This window comes from Scyliorhinus torazame, chromosome 6 (genome assembly GCF_047496885.1).
Source record: "Scyliorhinus torazame isolate Kashiwa2021f chromosome 6, sScyTor2.1, whole genome shotgun sequence".
Taxonomy (NCBI): domain Eukaryota; kingdom Metazoa; phylum Chordata; class Chondrichthyes; order Carcharhiniformes; family Scyliorhinidae; genus Scyliorhinus; species Scyliorhinus torazame.
In genome coordinates, this window is record NC_092712.1 from 87,979,178 (window position 1) to 87,993,262 (window position 14,085).

The window sequence follows — 14,085 nt, forward strand, 5'->3', positions numbered from 1 at the left end:
TTTGGGATCGAAAATCAAAGACAAATCATCCTAAATAATAATAATAATCTTTATTATTGTCACAAGTAGGCTTACATTAACACTGCAAAGAAGTTCCTGTGAAAAGCCCCTAGTCGCCACATTCCACTGCCTGTTCGGGTACGCTGAGGGAGAATTCAGAATGTCCAATTGCCCTAACGAGCACTTCTTTTGGGACTTGCGGGAGGAAACCGGAGCACCCGGAGGAAGCCCATGCAGACAATGCCCCCACTAAGTTCAAACATGAGTTACAATGATATAATGAAGGGTTGAGATAAGATTGTTGTGATATACCAGTGGACTTGATGGGAAGGGGAGAATATCTATGCTACTGGGACAACTGTGTGAATATAAACAAATAACAATATAAACGGTGCGGTGGCACAGTGGTTAGCACCACTGCCTCACAGCACCAAAGACCCGGGTACAATTCTGGCCTTGGGTGACTGTGGAAGTTCGCACACTCTCCCTGTGTTTATGAAGGTTTCCTCTGGGTGCTTTGGTTTCCTCCCACAGTCCAGGTTAGGTGGATTGGCCATGCTCAAATTGCCCCTTACTGTCCAAATATGTGCAGGTTTAGTGGGGTTATGGGGGTTAGGGCGGGGGAGTGGGCCTAGGTAGCATGCTCCTTTTGGAGGGTCAATGCAGACTCGATGGTCTCCTTCTGCACTGTAGGGATTCTTTGAATATCTATGGAAATTGTCAGGAGTAGCAATTGAATATACCAGCTCATCTGCCCAAACGTTCTCCACAAGAAATGAGGGATAATCTTCATTATTTTTGCATTTGTCTTACCGCTACAGAAGTAATACAATGTTAGATCTGCAGCTTAAATTATGGCAGGTACATGTATTGATTGCTCTTTGAGTATAACTATATGTTGTAGGTCTGTATTCAATGCATTTTGGCTTGTAAGCTTTTTCGAGGCAATGTAGGCTTTTCTGAAGTTAAGCCTTTAGTTGCTGGATCAACAATTATATAGTTCTATTTGGGTGAATATTGATATTATGGCACTTTTCAAAGAAAACACCATTACAGCTATAAGGAGCCAATTAACAAGTTTATGTCGCCGTTCAAGTATATTCATATAAGATCCATATAAGATTTGAGCATCAGGGAAGTGATGTTCAAATGGAGAACCAACTATGTATGTCACTGTTACATATTTACAATTCTTCCTTCTGAGCTACATAAAGGCTTATTGGGAGCTGTAGAGCTGTGATAATTGGTTAAATGGAGGGAATCCAGTTCAATACAGTAATTCAAGCTTATTTTTATAACCATTTTTGTGCTGTTTCCGCACTTAGAACTTCAGCTACCTCTCAGTTGGAGGAATAACCAGAATCTCATGTTTGACATTTGCAAAGTTTTCACATGCTTTTCAAGTTGGGTGGTGAGCAGATTGGTAGGAAAGGGATCGAGAGAACAGGATCTGATTCCCATGGGCAAGATGGGCTCAGATGTGGCATTGTGGGTGATAGGAGAGGAGCTCGAGGAGGATGTGAGTTCAGGGTTAGGGCAGGAGGAAGCTTTAGAGGAAGTTTGGCCTGATTGGTTAAGTAAAGATGTTGATTGATGTCATTTCCGAAGTATGGATTATTCAGGCAGGATCCTTGTTCATGAGCTATTCCACCAAGTGAGAATCACAACTAAGATTCTTCCTGCTTTCACCTAGTTTCCAGCTGCAGAAATCAAGATCCTCATCTATCCTTTTGCTGGTCCAAGGGTGCTGGTGCCTATTCTGTAACTAGCAGAAGATCTAGGAGATGAAAGGGGATAAGGTAACACTTAAGCAATTATGTGACAACAGCATTTTCTACAGTGTCACCTCGTTTGTGAGAACAAGTAAATTGAACAAAATGCATCATTGAGTCCACTGGTGTAAAACCAATTTTCCCTATCAAAAGATTTGTGATAATAATTGCCCTGGAACACAAAATGGGGTGGATCTTTACTTTGCTCAATTGGCAAAAACAACTGATGCTAAGTCTGTTTTACCCCCATCTCTCTTGGTTTTTATTACCTTTCAAATTAGCTGCCAACTTGCTCTCAGCTGTTGACACTTTTGCACAAAGGAAAGAGATACCCCAATGTCTCTAAGGTTGCTGGAATAATTTAGAAATGTTAAAGGATTGACCCAATCAGTCAGCTGAACAAGTTTCTTACAACTAGCAATGCACCTTGTGGCCAAATCACACTCCAAACACAAAATACAAGGTAAGGCAGTATCTCTCCTCTAAAGCAACTGACACCTGATCAAAATCTGAACCTAGACTAGAATTTTACGTTGCTCAGGCGAACACATAAAATCGTGCAAGGAGATATCGGGCACGAGTCCTGACGTCATCGCACCCTCGCGAGATTTAGATTGGTGGGCGCGGACACGAGTCAGAAGTGTATCCAATGACAATCAAGAAGCCAATTTTAATTAATTAAGCATAAATTTATTGAGATTTTACGTTGCTTGTCTGCCTTTATGGTCGGTGGCAGGCAAAGGTGGCACGGTGGCACAGTAGTTAGCACTGCTGCCTCACGGCACTGAGGATCTGGGTTCGATCCCGGCCCCAGGTCACTGTCAGTGTGGAGTTTGCACATTCTCCCTGTGTCTGCGTGGGTCTCACCCCCACAACCCAAAGATGTGCAGGGTAGGCGGATTGGCCACGCCAAATTGCCCCTTAATTGGAAACATTTAAAAAATATGGTTGGTGGCGGGCCAACTGACAAGGCAGCCTTTACGTTTTAGCTGCAACCTCAATCAAGGGCGGGAAGAAAGTCAGGACTCAAATACAATGAATGAATGTGTCTGGAGACTGAGGTCTGTGTACGATTGTCCTGCTTAGATACCTTTGGCATATTTTCCACTGGTATTTATTATTTACAATTTAGCAGCTCCCTGGGTCAGCTCTGCAGCGGCTGTGCCCCCCTGAAGCAGCTCATTGGAAGCGCCAGCCTGCACTCTCCCTATTCTCGGTGCCCTCCCTCCTTCCTCCCTCCCTGGTAGCACTCAGGCTTTCACAGAGCGCATTTCACACTGGATGGCCATTAATTGGCCTGCTAGCATAATATAGCGTTAGCAGCACTATCTTGGGTGGGGTTGGGCGGTTTCACCTCCGCTCCCGCCCACGCCGACTTCGGGAGTGCCGTGAACATAAAATTCAGGCCCCAGAAACAGAGCTTTTGGTAAGCTTATGCAACATTTCTCTATCTGTTACTTAAGTAGACACTAGTTTGTTTATCTTAACTGGGTTAATGTCTCCCTTAGGATGTTAAATGTTCACACAGACACACAGTAATGTTGCAACGGTACATTCAAGCCTCTGATGACTATGTAGTAACCTGGTAACACTGAAAACATTGCTTATCTGAAGCAGCCTGAAATCACTTACAGCATTAATGATTTTTCATCACGATTGAGAGTGAAGTAGTTGATTCTGAGACAAGGGTCCTAAATGTTAATAAAGGAAACTACGATGATATGAGGCGCGAGTTGGCTATGATCAATTGGGAGGTGTTACTTAAAGGGAAGACAGTGGAGAGGCAATGGCAAACATTTAAGGAGCGTATGGGTGACTGCATCAATTGTTTACTCCTGTCTGGCACAAGGTGACCAAACCATGGCTTACAAGGGAAATTAGGGATAGTATTTGATCCAAGGAAGAAGCATAGAAATTGGCCAAGAAAAACAACAGGTCTGAGGATTGGGAGCAGTTTAGCATTTAACAAAAGAAGACCAAGGGATTGATTAAGAAGGGGAAAATAGAGTACGAGAATAAGCTTGCAAAGAACATACAAACTGACTATAAACATTTCTGTAGATACGTGAAGAGAAAAATATTGTTGAACTGCAGTCAGAAACAGGGGAATGGATAATGAGGGAAAAAGAAATGGCTGAGCAACTAAACACATACTTTGGTTCTGTCTTCGCAAATGACGACACAAATCAGATACCAAAAATGTTGAGGAATGCAGGGTTTAGTGAGAGGGAGGAACTGAAGGTGATCAATATTAGTAGAGAAATAGTGGGCTGGATTCTCCGTTCCGCCGCCCCACATTTCTGCCCTGACCCACCTGCGGGATTTTCCGTTACACCGGCCGGTCAATAGGGCTTCCCATTGTGGGGCAGCCCCACGCCGTCGGGAAACCCCCGGGCGCCGGCGAAATGGAGAATCGCACCGGCGGAGAATCCCGCCCAGTGTTAGGGAAATTGATGGGATTGAAGGCTGATAAATCCCCAGTGCTTGATAATCTACATCCCAAAGTGCTTTAGGAAGTGGTGCTAGAAATAATAGATACGACGGTGGTCATCTTCAAAGATTCTACAGACTCTGGAACAGTTTCTGCAGGTAGCTAATATAACTCCACTATTTAAAAAGGAGGTAGAGAGAAAACAGGGAATTATATACCAGTAAGCCTGATGTTGGTAGTGGGGAAAATTCCAGAACCCATTATCAAAGATTTTATAGCAGAGTACTTGGGAAACAGTGGCAGGATCGGACAGAGTCAGCATGGATTTATGAAGGAGAAATCATGCTTGGCAAATCTACTGGAATTCTTTGGATATGTAACTAGTAGAGTTGATGAGGGGGAGCCAGTGGGTGAGGTTTATTTGGACTTTCAGAAGGCTGTCCATAAGGTCCCACATAAGGGGCGCGATCTACCAGCCACACTGTGCCCGAAAAGCAGCGCACTATGGTGCAGTGTAGCCGGTGAATGCTGGGAGACACCGCTCCCGGGATCTACCTGGCTCGCATGCCTCGCAAGATCTAACGCAATCTCACAAGATGTCGCGATGTGAAGCCCGTCCATTGTGGGTGGAATCACTTTTCCGCAAGTGTGCACATTACAGCAAGACAGCTAGTCTCACTCTAACATGCAGTTTCCTGAGGTAACCAAGGCAATGGATCTATCCCTTCGCCTTGGAGACCTCGGGCGAGCGCCATTCAGTACTGGCCTCCACAAACAGGGGCCAGACAGAACGGCACCCGTGGGGCTTCCCAGGGGATCAATGGCCCGCAGTGCCTGGCAACCTGGCAGTGCCATCTTCGCACCAGCCTGCACTGCCAAGGTGCCAAGCTGGCATCTTGTGCACGGCAGTGATCGGGTTGGGGGGTTTGCCTCTGCCTGCGTCGAGGAGTTTCAGTGAGCCGGCTCCTCAGTTTGGAAATGGGTCTAAGTGCGGCTTTGGTTGTGCATTCCCAGTTTAAGCCCATATCTAAATGGAGTCGCATTAGGTAGCGTTGTGTTTCTTGGTGCTGCGACCTCAGGGAAACACATGGCTAAACGCGCTCGCTATGGGAAATAGTTCCCATTTGGTTCGATCATGCCCAAGAGATTAGCATGTAAAATTTAAACGCATGGGATTAGGGGTAGTGTATTGAGAGGGATAGAAAACTGGTTGGCAGACAGGAAACAAAGAGTAGGAATTAACGGGTCTTTTTACAAATGGCAGGCAGTGGCTAGTGGGGTACGGCAGGGATCGGTACTGGGACCCCAGCTATTCACTATATATATTAATGATTTAGATGAGAGAACAAAATGTAATATCTCAAAATTTGCAGATGACGCAAAGTTGGGTGGGAGGGTGAGCTGTGAGGAGGATGCAAAGAGCCTTTAGTTTTATCGGTATCACATTGGTTAGCACTGTTGCTTCACGGCGCCAGGGACCTGGGTTCGATTCCTGGCTTGGGTCGCTGTCTGTGCGGAGTCTGCATGTTCTCCCCCTGTCTGCATGAATTTCCTCCGGGTGCTCTGGTTTCCTCCCACAAATCCCGAAAGACGTGCCGGTTAGGTGAATTGGATTTTCTGAATTCTTCCTCAGCGTGTCTGAACAGGCACCGGAATGTGGTGACTGGGGGATTTTCACAGTAACTTCATTGCAGTGTTAATGTAAGCCTACTTGTGACATGAAAAAATGTTATTATTATTATTTGGACAAGTCGAGTGAGTGGGCAAATGAATAGATTATGCAGTATAATTTGGTTAAATGTGAGGTTATCAACATTCATAGAAAAATCGGGATAGCAGACTATTATCTGAATGGCCATACATTAGGAGAGGGGAATGTGCAACGAGACCTGGGTGTCCTTGTACACCAGTCGCTGAAGGTAAACCAGCAGGTACAGCAGGCGGTAAAGAAGGCAAATGGTATGTTGGCTTTCATAGCGAGAGGATTCGAGTACAGGAGCAGGGAATTATACTGCCTTGGTGAGGCCACACCTGGAATATTGTGTGCCGTTTTGGTCTCCTTATCCGAGGAAGGATGTTCTTGCTCTAGAGGGAGTGCAGAGAAGATTTACCAGACTGATTCCAGAGATGGCAAGATGGATGTATGAGGAGGGATTACGTCCGTTAGGATTGTATTCGCTGGAGTTCAGAAGAAAGAAGGGGGATCTCGTAGAAAGCTACAAAATTCTAACAGGACTAGATAGGGTTGATGCAAGAAGGATGTTCCTGATGGTGTGGGTGTCCAGGACCAGGGGTCACAGTCTGAGGATATGGGATAAACCATTTAGGACAGAGATGAGGAGAAATATCTTCACCCAGAGAGTGGTGAACCTGTGGAATTCAGGAAGTAGGTGAGGCCAAAACATGTATGTTTTCAAGAAGCAGTTAGATACAGCACTGGGGGAGGATTGGATGGGATTTGTTTATTGTCATGTGTACCGAGGTACAGTGAAAAGTATTTTTCTGTGTGCAGCTCAAACAGATCATTTAGTACGATAGCACAAGTGGCTAGCACTGTGGCTTCACAGCGCCAAGTTCCCAGGTTCGATTCCCCGCTGGCTCACTGTCTGTGCAGAGTCTGCACGTTCTCCCCGTGCCTGCGTGGGTTTCCTCCGGGTGCTCCGGTTTCCTCCCACAGTCCAAAGACGTGCAGGTTAGGTGGATTGGCCATGATAAATTGCCCTTAGTGACCAAAAAGGTTAGGAGGGGTTATTGGGTTACGGGGATAGGGTGGAAGTGAGGGCTTAAGTGGGTCGGTGCAGACTCGATGGGCAGAATGGCCTCCTTCTGTACTGTATGTTCTATGTCTATGTTACATGAAAAGAAAAGAAAATACATAAGAGGGCAACACAAGATGCACAATCTAAATACATCGGGTGAAACATACAGGAGTGTAATATTAATCAGATCAGTCCATAAGAGGGTCATTTAGGAGTCTGGTAACTGTGGGGAAGAAGCTGTTTTTGAATCTGTTTGTGCATGTTCTCAGACTTTTGTATCGCCTGCCTGATGGAAGAAGTTGAAAGAATGAGAAGCCGGGTGGGAGAGATCCTTGATTATGCTGTCCGCTTTCCCAAGGTGGTGGCATAGTAATATTTGTCGCTGGACTGGTAATCCAATGTAATGATCTGGGGATCTGCGTTCGAATCTCACCATGGCAGGTGATGGAATTTAAACTCAAGAAAATGTCTGGAATTAAAATTCTAATGATGACTATGAAACCATTATTAATTGTCATTAAAACCCATCTGGTTCACGAATGCCTTTTAGGGAAGGAAATCTGCCATCCTTACTTGGCCTGGACTACATGTGACTTCAGACCCACAGTAATGTGGTTGGCTCTTAGTGCCCTCTGAAATGGCCGAGCAAGCAACTCAATTGTTTTCAACCGCTACGAAAACACAGAACTGGACAGACCACCGGGCATCGGACCAGGCACCAGAAAAAACAACGGTGACCCAGCCCTGTTGACCCTGTAAATTCACCCTTACTAATATCGGGGAGCTTGTGCCAAGGTTGGGTGAGCTGTTTCACAGATTAGACAAGCAACAGCTAGTCACACTCACAGAATCATACCTAGCAGACAATATCCCAGACACCAATTTCACCATTCCGGGGTATGCCTTGTCTCACTGGCAAGACAAGCCCAGCAGAGATGGCGAGCGGCACAGTGGTATACATTTGGGAGGGAGTTGCCCTGGGAATCCTCAATATCAACGCTGGACTGTTCAGGTTAAACATGGGCAAGGAAACCTCCTGCTGATTACCACGTACCGTCCACCATCAGCTGATGAATTAGTACTCCTCCATGTTGAACACCGCTTGGAGGAAGCACTGAGGTTGCCCAGGGCACAAAATATGATCTGAGTGGGGACTTCAATGTCCATCACCAAGAATGGCCCGACAGTACCACCACAGACCGAGCTGGCCGGGTCCTAAAGGACATAGCTGCTAAACTGAGACTGCAACAAGAGGGAACCAACAAGAGGGAAAAACATTTTTGACCTCATCCTCACCAATCTGCCTGCTGTAGATGCATCCATAAAAGTGACCACCATAAGATCATAAGACATAGGAGCAGAATTAAGCCACTAGGCCATTGAGTCTGCTTCGCCATTCGATCATGGCTGATATTTTTCTCATCCCCATTCTCCTGCCTTCTCCCACTAACCCCGATACCCTTATTATGAGGCTGTACAGTAGCAAAGTGGTTAGCACAGTCACTTCACAGTCCCAGGGTCCCAGGATCGATTCCCAACTTGGGTCATTGTCTGTGCGGAGTCTGCACGTTCTCCCCGTGTCTGCGTGAGTTTCTTCCAGGTGCTCCGGTTTCCTCCCACAAATCCCTAAAGACGTGCTTGTTAGGTGAATTGGACATTCTGAATTCTCCCTCAGTGTACCCGAACAGGCGCCGAAGTGTGGCGACTAGGGAATTTTCACAGTAACTTCATTGCAGTGTTAACGTAAGCTTACTTGTGACAATAAAGATTATTATTATTAATCAAGAACCTATCTATGTCTGTGTTAAAGACACTCAGTGATTTGGCCTCCACAGCTTTCTTCTTTTTTAGAATTTACATGCAGAAGGAGGCCATTCGGCCCATTGAGTTTGTACCGGTCCTTGGAAAGAGCACCTTACCCAAGGGGCAATTTAGCATGGCCAATTCAGCTAACCTGCACTTCTTTGGACAGTGGGAGGAAACCGGAGCATCCAGAGGAAACCCACGCAGACACGGGGAGAAAGTGCCAACTCCACATGGACAATCACCCGGGGCCGCAATTGAACCATGAAGCTGTGAGGCTGCAGTGCTAACCACTACGGCAAAGAGTTCCACAGATTCACTATCCCCTGGCTGAAGAAATTCCTCCTCATCTCGGTTTTAAAGGATCATCCCTTTAGTCTGAGATTGTGCCCTCTGGTTCTAGTTTTTCCTTCAAGTGGAAACATCCTCTCCACGTCCACTCTATCCAGGCCTCACAGTATCCTGTAAGTCCTCATCCTTCTAAACTCCAACGAATACAGACCCAGAGTCCTCAACCGCTCCTCATGTGAAAAGCTCTTCATTCCAGGGATTATTCTTGTGAACATCCTCTGGACCCTTTCCAAGGCCGCACATCCTTCCTTAGATACGGGGCCCAAAACTGCTCACAATAATCTAAATGGGTTCTGACCAGAGCCTTATACAGCTTCAGAAATACATCCTGGTCTTGTATTCAAGCCCTCTCGACATGAATGTTAACATTGCATTTTCCTTCCTAACTGCCGACTGAACCTGCACATTAACTTTGTGGAGACAAAGTCCTTTCTTCACATTGAGGAGATTCAAGACTGGGCATCAATGAGGCGCTGTGAGTCATCATCAGCAGCAGACCTGTACTCAACCACAATCTGCAAAGTCAAGGCCCGGCATATCCCCCACTCTACCATTACCACAAAACCAGGGGATCAACCCTGGTTCAATGAAGAGTGCAGGAGGACATGCCAGGAGCAACACCAGGCATACCGAAAATTGAGGTGAAAACCAGGTGAAACTACAACACAGGACTACTTGTGTGTCAAACAGCACATGCAGCAAGTAATAGACAGAGCTAAGCGATTCCACAACAAATGCATCAGATCTAAGCTCTGCAGTCCTGCCTCATCCAGCCGTGAACGGTGGTGGACAATTAAACAACTCACTGGAGGAGCTTCCCCTCCAAGTCACTCACCACCCCATCTTGGAAATATATCCTTGTTCCTTCACTGTCGCTGGGTCAAAATCCTGGAACTCCCTCCCTAACAACACAGTGGGTGTACCTACACTCCAGGGGCTGCAGAGATTCAAGAAGGCAACTTACCGCCACCTTCTGAAGGGCAACTTGGGATGGGCAGTAAATGCTGGCCTAACCAGCGATGCCCACATCCCTTTAATGAATAGATTACATTTGTGGTGAAGGGGATCAAAGGATATGGGGGGAATGAAGGCAGAATTAAGCTATTGAGTTGGATGATCAGCCATGATCATAATGGATGGCAGAGCAGGCTCAAAAAGTCAAATGGTCTCCTCCTGCTCCTATTTTCTATGTTTCCATCTCTTCGGCTATACAGATATTCCGTAATTTATGCATCTCAGAATAAGTAACTTTGCAGAGTTAAATTTCATGTGAGTGAGCTTCATTTCAAAATGACCATGATGCTTTTGTTTCTATGCCAGAAAAGGACAATTACAAAGGGATCAATTTTGACACTATCCCCACCCTTCACATAAACAGGGCTGGTAGCTAGCAACAGTGATTTGCTCGGAAATTGACATTTTCCGTTCCCATCAGATTTTAACCTTCAGGACTCTGCAGACAAGATGCAAGCTTAAGTTAAGTGGGAATGTAATATATTTATGAGGCCAACTGAACCTGAGTGGGGAAACTGGTACCTTCAGCTTTCCTTCAAGGCTCAAGACAGTCGATAGCTAGTAGGAAGGACAGAGATGCCCTCCATGGTCAGAGTAAAACTTTTCTTTATGGGGCTAAGAGGATCAAGGGTACTCCTCCAGGAACCACAAGGAAGATTGCAACTCCTTCATTTCCCTTGGGACCCTTCATAACACTTAACTGCAAATCTGTGGGAGGCAAAAGCCACCTGACCTTCTCAGCCAGCAGATGCTCTGTGCCCTCTTCCTGTGCAGGAACTGGACTGGTGGCATTCAAGCTGGAGGATGTTAAAATAGCCCAGCCTGAAACCTGGGGCAGAGAGTACAAACTGCATTTGCTATACCACCATCAACCTCACCACACCTACCCCACCCACCAACTTTATTCGGAGTTAACATTTTAAACTTGACGCCCATGAGAAATTCTCTCTTCCTGCTGTTCCAGTTGCCCCATTCTTGATTCTCTTGTGTTCATTGATAAGTGTTTTTTAAGTCATGTGCCCACTCATTGGATCTATTAACTTAGGTCCACATTTTCCATACAATTTCTTGCAATGTGCTACCTCAGAAATTAACTTTAGCTACTTGTCCGCAGTGCATTAGCCCTTTTCATGAGATTCTGTAGACAGTGGTGATCTATCTCAAAAAGAGAAGTGTGTGCCAGGATAGAAAAGGGGAACAACTGCACAATAACAACTTTGCTCCAAAACTTCACCCTGCAAGATTATCGTTCTACTTCAGCAGGCCTCCTTGTCTGCTCCACGCTGAACGCCTGGCATTGCTATAAATTAGAACAACAAAGAACAAAGAAATGTACAGCACAGGAACAGGCCCTTCGGCCCTCCAAGCCCGTGCCGACCATGCTGCCCGACTAAACTATAATCTTCTACACTTCCTGGGTCCGTATCCCTCTATTCCCATCCTATTCATGTATTTGTCAAGATGCCCCTTAAATGTCACTATCGTCCCTGCTTCCACCACCTCCTCCGGTAGCGAGTTCCAGGCACCCACTACCCTCTGCGTAAAAAACTTGCCTCGTACATCTACTCTAAACCTTGCCCCTCTCACCTTAAACCTATCCCCCCTTACTTTGATCCTCAAACAGCAGGCTGTGTATTGATACTCTTGACTCTGCTAAAGCTGCCATTTGAAAAAAACTGTACGGTGGGTTTCCAAAATGTAATTTATGCAATATTCCAAAACAAAGAACAGTAAATGGAAATTCAGCTAAGCGTATATGTCAAAATGCATATCCGCAGAGTGTGCACCGAGATTTTGCTAAAATGGGCTTTCAGAAGCAGAAAAGTTCAAATTCGTCCATTCACAAGGGACAAGGAGATTCCATGTTCTAGGTTTCAAGAGCATTTAACAGTTTTGAGAAATATCAATGTCTAGTTTTGCTTCTGCCGTTGCCAATAATTACCAGTTTTATCACCAAGAAGAACAAAGCTACAGCACCTCAGCCGAAAATGTCAATTTAACACCCAAATCATTGATCGTATGGGTCTCCAGCATGGGCAGGTTGATTTTAAAAAAATGTTTCACCCTATTACATAGAACATAATAACCAAAGAATTTCTGCTACAGCGAAAGAGTTGGGGTTTTGAATTCTTTCACACAATATTACAAATATTCAAAAACCGGAAGCAATCCAAAGAAAACCAACACAGAATGTAAAAGATATTTCACACTGTCATCCCCACCTTAGATTGTTGGTTACAAGATGATTTAAATGACAGACCATTGATACAACGCATTTTGGGAAATAACATGAAACAAAATAAGTACTCCGAGATGATAGATTTCACTTGTTTTACAATATGAATCTTCACTATTTGATTTATTTGCATTAGAAATGATAACGCTTTCAACAAACTATGCCAGCAACTGGAATCGGAGTTAAATCTGACGTACACACTTGTTTCCAGATCCATGTGGTAGCATGGGTACCGAGATCATTTAATAAAAAACGTACAAGTATTATTTGAAGTTGATTACAACTCACCTTTGAATGTTTTCTGAGCTTCAAAACAATTGAAAATGTACTTTAGTGGGCACCAATTTTATTGTGTTCAACAGCCAGTGGCATGAGTCTTAGACAATCTAAGTTGAGTGTCTATTACGTTTCACTGGGGACAGGGTGTTTCCTGTGTTAACGGATGTTTTCTGAACACTCAGTGAATATTTTTATTGAAATTGGCAAGAGACCGTTAAATGCCACCTACTGGATGAGGCAAATATTTCATTTTTAATTAAGCCAATTTGCTTCTTGAAGATTTACTTTCTTCCTTTCTTGTTGAGGGATTTTAGTCTCCTTGGGGAGAAATTGGGCTAGGAAGGACCCAAATTTTGGGCACCATTAGTGCCATTGGTATTTCAAAATGGCATGTATTCCCATTTCCGATGCATAATATGCCAGATTCTATTAGCATGCTCACAATTAATGTCAGCCAGAAATGTGCAGAGCAGCTAGATCACAACATCAGTGTCCAGTGCTGATTTGACACGAGCATTGCCATTTACAGCTCAGTGTTTCAAATGATGCCTTCTTTTAACTATATTATGTTGAAGGTATGTTGAGTAGCAATATAAGGACACACCCACCAATGGTGTTTAATAGGATCATCAACTACTTACAGGATAGTTTCTGGTTGATTTGGTCTGGCTGTTGCTACTATTCTATATGCTTTTGGTACTACCCATAGTTGCTTCAAGTTTCAAAGCTCTACTGGGAGAGACATACTCCATGCTCTCTTCAAAGCTGCCGTACAAACCAGTTGCTCCTGCACATGGGTGCACCAGCTGGCCTCCCACTTGGAGAATGGGCAATGGCTATGCAGAGCAGGACAAGCTGCTAGAAGCGGGAGGGAGCGACTTGGTGGTGGGAGTAGAAATGTTCACACCTGGAGACCATGGGTGGGATTCTCCCATCGCCAAAATCATGTTCGGTGATCGGCTGGAAAATCTCCGTTTACGCCGGATTTGGGAGTGGCGCCGTTTTTGCGATGCTCCGCCCACTCAAAAATGACATACTCGGGAAGTACGCCTCATGCCGTATGGATGGCCTCAGGACATCACAGGAAGCCCTCTCCCGATGCTCCACCCCGATGGGCCGAGTCCCCGACGGCGTTGCTCACGTGTGCTCACACCGTTCGGGGACCTCGCGTGGTGGCTGTGGACGGAGTCCAGCACCGCCACAGTCAGGGGGGAGCCGTTATGCTGGCATGGGGGACTTCGGCAGGGACTGGGCGGACTGGTGGGAGGTGGTCCAGAGCGAGCAAGGCTGGTTACAGGGGGTCAGTTTTTGGCAGGCCAGGTCCGTGCGTGGCTGGTGCCATGTTGCACAGCGCGGCCGCCGCAGGCCGCCGCCGTGCGCATGAGCGGCCAGAGGCCCGCCCATTTTCCTGCCATATCCGCAGGTAAAGCGAGGCTTTAC

The 14,085-nt window shown here is 45.6% G+C and overlaps 1 protein-coding gene across 1 annotated transcript in view; it reads right to left on the minus strand.

Moving 5' to 3' along the window:
- apbb1ip (amyloid beta (A4) precursor protein-binding, family B, member 1 interacting protein) overlaps positions 1 to 12,768 on the minus strand; it is a 256,190-nt gene extending 243,422 nt beyond the window's left edge. The window contains exon 1 of the mRNA XM_072508444.1: positions 12,655 to 12,768. The gene's annotated coding sequence lies outside the window, so the exon portion shown is untranslated. The remainder of the gene's footprint in view (positions 1 to 12,654) is intronic.
- Between the last annotated feature and the right edge of the window lie 1,317 nt (positions 12,769 to 14,085).